Source organism: Lasioglossum baleicum, chromosome 15 (assembly GCF_051020765.1).
Source record: "Lasioglossum baleicum chromosome 15, iyLasBale1, whole genome shotgun sequence".
In the NCBI taxonomy this organism is placed as follows: domain Eukaryota; kingdom Metazoa; phylum Arthropoda; class Insecta; order Hymenoptera; family Halictidae; genus Lasioglossum; species Lasioglossum baleicum.
The window spans coordinates 2,870,189-2,877,628 of NC_134943.1; the positions used below are offsets into that span (position 1 = coordinate 2,870,189).

Below are 7,440 nucleotides of genomic sequence, written 5' to 3' on the forward strand. Positions count from 1 at the left end.
TCCGATATAATTCTCCGGTCGACAGTACAAAAGTAGTAACTTTTATGTTTCTAGTACCGTTATTTTCATAACAGCGGATGACGTCGTCTGTGCAAAGACCATTGAGAATACGAAAACTATTCGCATTGTTAAGAAGATCCCGCAGACGTTTCAGGTCTTACCGTAAAATGGAAGCGGACGAGAGGCTTTCCGCGTTCCTTGACAACCCTCTTCTACCCGTGGAAAATACTTTCTGATTAAATTCCTACCTTAGCGGGGGAGGTTCACGAAGCATCGAAAAGAGAAAATAAATAAAGGTACGGAGACGTCTCAAAGCAAACAATTTATCCTCGTGTAAAAATTAATGCACCCACGGGGCATCCGAAAGTAGTTTCCATTACATCCTTTATAATAAAGTGCTTCAAACGTTTGAATATTTATTCTACTTCAGCAAACAACTATGTCCGTACTGCACGGTTGTCTATCCCCTATTCAACACTTATTAGTAGACTGCGGATTTTATGCATTTATGACAAAAATGGCCACGTACAATTTAAAACCGTGGACATGCTAAAAATATTTAAGGACATCAATGCATTAGTTTCAGCTTGACAGGATAATTGAAAGAGTACAATTTTTATCTGGCTCCTGTGTCCTGAAATCAGTACGAACATTTTTTATTTTGCACAAAGATCTGCAGTCTACTGATTAGACCAGACTGCAAATCTTCGGACATTTCTACTTCGTTGTTAAAGAAATTTTTAAAAACATCATGGACGTTAATTCCTGACGAAAGCAACATTCACCGAATTTTAAATAAATGTATGTTTATTGTATGCCTACTCAATTGCTTCCACAATCTTTTTTCCTGGGTATAAAAGTCTCTCCGAATATATTCAAGCAATTTATCATGTTCAATATGAATATCTTTTAAATTATGACGTTTATGAACTGATTCACATCGACTGGAGTTGAATGGTAATTCATTTTGTTTGCCACATGATTAATACAGAACTGATCTTAAATTCCAATGAAGCCGCTTATTTCACCCAGTTCTGCATACATATACACGAGTGCGAGAAACGCATAAAATTTCTCGCAGAGCTCTTCCACCAAAAATTCGAGATAGATAACCGATTCGAAATTCACTACAAAAACAGCGACGTCAGAGAAGTTTGTCGTCTGACAAATAGCTGATCGCGGCGAGCGAGCATCGCCGAAGTCATTGCGATGGAACCATTAACCATTGGAGCGGTCAGAAAAAAGCTGAGAGTGGACGAGCCGAAAAAGGGGAAGGCGAAAATCTATCTGGCAGCTAATAAACAACGCTCTTCTATTCATAGGTTTCGGTGTCGCTTGATTGTACGACGAGAGTAGAATGGTCGGGAACGAGAGAGAAAGAAAGAATGAAAAAGAGAGGGAGGAAAAAGATTGTGCGAATGCGGAAGAGGGATTGAACGATGCCGGGGACCGGCTCTAAACAGTGCAATCAATCTTTCCTTAATGAACTCTTAATTATTTCGAGGACACGGCAGAGCGGCAAAGGCAACTGCCCGTATAATGGAGGCGCAAAGTGTGCGCAACCGGAGCTATACGCAGCTGCGGTGAACCGGTTGTCGGTGTAGGAAAAGAGCCCGCGGTCTGGAGGTGGTGCTATTAGATAAATATAGGGAGCAACAGCGCCACGAGGGAACCAACGAAAATGGAAATAAAGGGCCACTCTGCAACTTCTCGCTCCCGTGTGCAGCAGCCTGCTGAGAGCGAACAGAGACCGCGTTTCCGACACGAACCTCGGACCGCGTTCCTTCCACAGCCAGGGCTAACCTATCCAGCGAAGGAACACTTAAGGAGCGTCTTTCTCTGTCCAACTTGGGACTCGCAAATGCCTATTTGATCCCCTAAACGCTATCACCGGAAGCGAGTTTCATTAGCTCGTGCATCCAGGAATTCGCGCAGTGTTCAGTGGTTAAATTAAAAGTGACTAGTCTCTACCCCCTCCAAAAGTAACAGACTACATTGATCGGGACATGTCACGATTATTTTGGAAAAATACACGGCACAGGAGCAGCGAGAATCGTGACGCATCGCGAAGATGATCACCTTCGGTTGCTTTAACAAGAAATAACTCATTACTTGGCCAGGCGTCGATGAAAAATATTTATTGGCGCGATAAGAGACGGTTACTGGAAGCGTTCTGCTGAAATATCGTTGTCACATATTTCTTTCAGTCGAGAGATGTATATCCCCGGGTGAACCACGATAAATTTACATTGAGCGTTGCCGCGTTTCTGAAGTTGGGGAGGTCTGCGGCGAAACAATGATTTCCGTCGGATTGTCCGTCGTGCAGGAATGATTACGCAATTTTCGCGGCCGGTGCAGCCTTGCTCCGTTCGCGAACGAGAGACGGAAAAATGGAAAAACATTGCGGGCCCGGGTCACGAACAGCTTATAATATACACCGTGGAAATTACGCGGGGCCGCGCGACGACATAACTTCGAAAATTACGCGGGTAGGGTACTGAAAGTTTGCGCGATCTAACTACTACGAAGTCAGTCCACGGTACGGCCCTTATTCACCGCCCTCCTGGGACTTGGCCACGACCACTATTATCCCTTGGAGGGTTGGTACCGGCTTACCCAACGTGTCGACGAAAAAGTCCTCTTTAGGACGACGCAATTCACTGAGATACGTCGACTCTGATACACCCTGCGCCGTCTCAGACACAATTTTATTCAATATATTACTCGCTAGACTTTGGCCTTCATCCTCAAAATTTATGACGTCTGACAAACGTTTATCATTTTAATTTCAGTTTCAATCTAGTACATCCTTCAGTCGCCGCGGAAAGTATGTTGAAATGTTGACACGTCTCAAAAATGCATATTTTCTATTTTATATCAATAATTTAGGAGTAAAATATGTACTATGTATGTTATTTAATATAGTACAAACTAGTATGTGTAGCACTAAAGACGACATAAAGTTTATAATAATTACAGAAATTAAAAATTGCGGAAAGTATGTTGACAGCATTGAAAATTCGTAATTGAGTGTATTCTTAACAATAAAACGTCATAATTAATATGAAGTTTGATACCCTTCGTTTCTTATGACCTCTTTAAGTAGTCTAGGTATACTTTCAAACAATTTATTAATAACATTTTCGTCAATACTATTCCAAGCACTCAGTTATGCTTGTTTAAAAACTGATTTATTATTCCGAAATTTCTCACTTGCACTTTGATCTAAGTGATCCCACAAATGATCAATTAAATTCAAATCGGGACTTTGAGGGGGCCATGGTAACAATTGAATATCATTTTCATTGAAGTATTTCGTCGCTGGTTTGCATTTATGTTTGGGGTTGTTATCTTACTGGAAGATATAATCACCGTGGATGTTTATTTTTATTATTGAATCTTGTAAATTCTGTTGCAAACTATTTACATACTCTGCTACTGATAATATCCCGTCTATAAAATGTAAATTGCCAGCAGCATTTGCAGAAAAACAACCCCTAACGCATACTAATCCTCCACCATGTTTTGCTGTAGCCGTTATCACCATTGATTTAAAGCATTCACCTTGCTTTCTCAATACATAGTTTGTTTAAAAACAAATTATCAGATTTCTGTAAGAAGAATATATTTATAGCGACGAGTCAAAATTTTTGAACTGCGATATTGTAGTAGAAGAAAATGTGTATGGAGTCATTATTATAAACTTTATGTCATCTTTAGTGCTACACATACTAGTTTGTACTATATTAAATAACATACATAATACATATTTTCGATTAATTCCTAAATTATTGATTTAAAATAGAAAATATGCATTTTTGAGATTTGTCAACATACTTTCCGCGGCGACTGTATTTTATTAGTCATACTTAGACAGCGGATTTTATGCATTTATGGAAAAAATGACCAGGTGTTATTTGAAACGGTAAGAACGTTAAAAGTTTTTTAAAACACTGTTATAATATCTTCAACCTATTGAACGTATTAAGAAAGAAAATAAATTTCTATTTCACTCCAGTTTCTTGCAATTCAGTTAAAAAACGTTTATTTTGCATAAAGAACCGCAGTCTAGTCATATGTCTTGTGTCTTGCAGTAAATAAATGGCTCTAGTTTCTTTAAATCGGTATGACTTAAAATTTTACCAGATCGAATGAATTGTTGGATTAAACATTGTCCGGATAAATCAAGTTCCATAGCATCGAACTACATACAAGAGTGTCCTTCAGACATATCGTCCGTACGCGGTTAGCACGTATAATTGATAGCTGGTTTAATGAATTGGATAACTAGTTTATTAAGTAGTTAGAGTAATTCACGAAGCAGCAGAAGCGCATTGTGCGGTATGATTTACTCGGCTTGCTCGTATGTCCTCGCAGAACCTTAACAGAGGAGAGTCGATTTGAACTTTCGCTCAAGCCGCTGGTGTACAATTATTCATGCTCGTTGTTCTGTGCTCGCTAAATGCCTCGCTAATCATCATATTCGCCCCGGAAAGTTGCGTAAAGTATTCCGTGCAGCGTGTGGCGAACACGAGAGAGAAAGAGGGACAGCCGAGCCAGATAGCGTATTGATAAGCACGAACCAGTGAACTGTTTGCATGCCAATAAATCCGCTTCAACGCTTTGGTCGCCAATATTGACATTTCCGCGAAAGGCGAAACCGCGAAGTCGATGTATTACCACGCGATTAGAGAGCTTACCGTACAGACACAGGTACCTTTTTCATGTGTGAAAGTGAAGCAAATAAATGTCTCGCTGAAAGACGCTCGAGAAATGCGCTGGAAAGTGTGACACACTGAACGATTACTATCCAAGCACGTAATGATGCGTATGCGTCTGAGGTGGTTATCAAAGCGGAAAGCTTCGGGAAAATGGGTTACCATTTCACTTTCGAGTAAGTTATTTTACAATCGAAGGTCATCTGCAATTCTGGTCTTATCATTAGTAGAAATGTTGGAATAGTCGAGGACAAATATTGCTAAAATTATAGAAAATGCGGATGAACGTAACATGTATACATATACACAACGATTATAACGACTATGCTAAGTTATTCACATAATTTTATTTCTATGTTCGTGCTTTATGTTTTAATTCATTTACTGCAAGTTTGTGCCAGAAAACATAACAGCAGCCGAATATTTGTTGCAGTCTGGAATTTCTAGACCACGTTGACCATCTGCGTTCAGCAATGGTCGGTTAAAGCAGAATGTTTTATGACCTATATGTAATGGTTCAAACTGAATGTTCTGCTGCTACCGATTGCATTACCGTAATTAATGCATTCTTGACCGCCCAAGAATTTAAATTGCTGCAGAATGTGTGCAACGCAATGGAGTTCGCTCAAGAATCTCTACAATTAATTTATCGAGGTTTTTCCTAATTCTGAAAATTTCGTCGTATATAGAAGGCTATATAAGACTAAATTTTACAGGAAACAGGTGACTTTTCTTACGGGATCGTACAAGGGTTAAGACACTAGATTCGCATTTCCACGGAGAGTGCTCTAATTAACATGTCCCATCTGTCGGAAAGTTTTGATCGCGAAAATTCTTTAAGCTCGCAGAACTTGGGAAACTCGGGGTGGAAGAAAGATAACAGAGAAACAGTGAGCTCTTTCTACAGTTGATTTCGGATCTCGGGAGTCGGTTGTATCGTTCGCCACGAGGAGAACGATCCTCCGCTGTTAACGAGAACGCCGTGAAACTTCGATAAGGACGATGATGTCGAGTTGGCGAAAACAGGGTCCCGCGCTGCCCGCGGACGGGATCCGAACGACAATACGGAAGAGTGAAAAAAAATTGACGACCGTTTACGTTCCATGATGCTGACCCAAATTTCACCGCAGAGTTTCCGCACCGTTGACGCAGCAAACGTTGCCAGTGTCCCGTCTGCGTCCCGCCCCCGCATCATTCCGTTCGCTCTTGCGATCTCGCCGATCTCTCGCCGCTGATAAAATCGAAAACCTCTCACCCCACCTGAACCGTAATTTGCGAATGTACCGGGGGCCGCGTGATTATGATAACGCTCTTTACGACCGTCCACGGCGAAGCTCGGACGTCTTTATAATCGGCGGTTCACGATGTCTCAGCAAATCGCTGAAGTTCTCGCCCGTTGGAACGGGGAAACAACCGGGGTCGTGTTTTCCTCCGCGAGTCGTGGAAAGTTCGCAACTCCGAGATCAAATAGCGTCGCTCTTTAAGGCGTTCGACATTGGACTGTGTTCGCCCTGCGTCCTGACTGACATTTAATATTCTGGTTAATATTTCGCAATATTTGTACTATTTTTGAATGGGTAAAGGATCAAATGCTTCCGTGTTGGTTGCAGATTCGATATAACGCTGTTTAATATATTAATACAGTAAATTTTAGTTAAATGCTGTTACTTTCCCCCACCTTTAAACAGTCTCGAAAGAAGTAATTGTCTCAATAAAAAGAAGGAAGTCATTGTAAAGATTTATTACTTACAAAAGACAGTACAATTTTTTGTAATGTTTACTATTTGCAAAGAAAACGCTGGCCAGTGTCAGCGTGAACACCCTGTTCACTATTTTAAAGGAAATATTTCATTGTTTTTCCATTGTCAACAACGTGCGTTAGAAATAGTTTACAGATACAGTTTTATAATGTTTGAAGCATTCCACATATCGTTTCCCAACAAACACGAAGCGAAGTTGCACTATACGGATCGAACGTAAATTCTTTTAGTTGACGTTCGGAGAATGAACTGTTGGAGTAACAGTCACCAATTTCTGTCATTTTATTACGTTTCCTAGTTTCGCGTCGCGTCGACATAGGACGAATCAGATTTTTTTTTTCGGTGAGGAAAAAAAAAGATAAAACCGTTTGGGTAGGCAGATGTGCGCTTACAGGGTCGGGAAATATTTCGCTTACATGGAAACAGCGAGTTCGCGTTGAACAATGTGCTTTTAGCCTGGTCGAATAAAATGTTACGTCAGCCATCGAACGTTCATCGGAAACCCGGCCTCGTTGGCTGACGGATATCGAGGCTGGTCTGCTAGCCGATAACGAAATTATCTTAATCCGGGGCCGATCGATTGACAGTTAGTCGATTGCACAGCATTGGTAGATGGCTCTGAGTTGTACGGACTGACGGCAGCACCGTGTCCATTATGCGATACACATGAAATCGATGTGTATTTTGATGCCCCGAAGTCCACGATAATGTCCCCATTGAAAGACCGACAGTCAAGTCTCATACCAAAGGCGCAACAACCAGAATGCACCGCTCGTCGGCGCACTGAATAGTTCATGAACGCACTATCCGCAGGCTCTTAACATAATGAAACGTATGTTACGCGGCGGTTGCGCGGAGACTATAACTTTTTTATATTTCATTCATCCAAAGCCTTAAACACTTCAAAAACTGTGCACAATCATCTCAAGAGAGCCCTTTCTAGTTTGTTTTTTTATTAGGTG

General features: G+C 41.0%; 1 protein-coding gene across 5 annotated transcripts in view; it reads right to left on the bottom strand.

Annotated features, from left to right (window-relative positions):
* The window catches only part of Bru3 (CUGBP Elav-like family member bruno 3), an 887,603-nt gene that overhangs the window by 642,347 nt on the left and 237,816 nt on the right, over window positions 1-7,440 (bottom strand). The window lies entirely within an intron of this gene.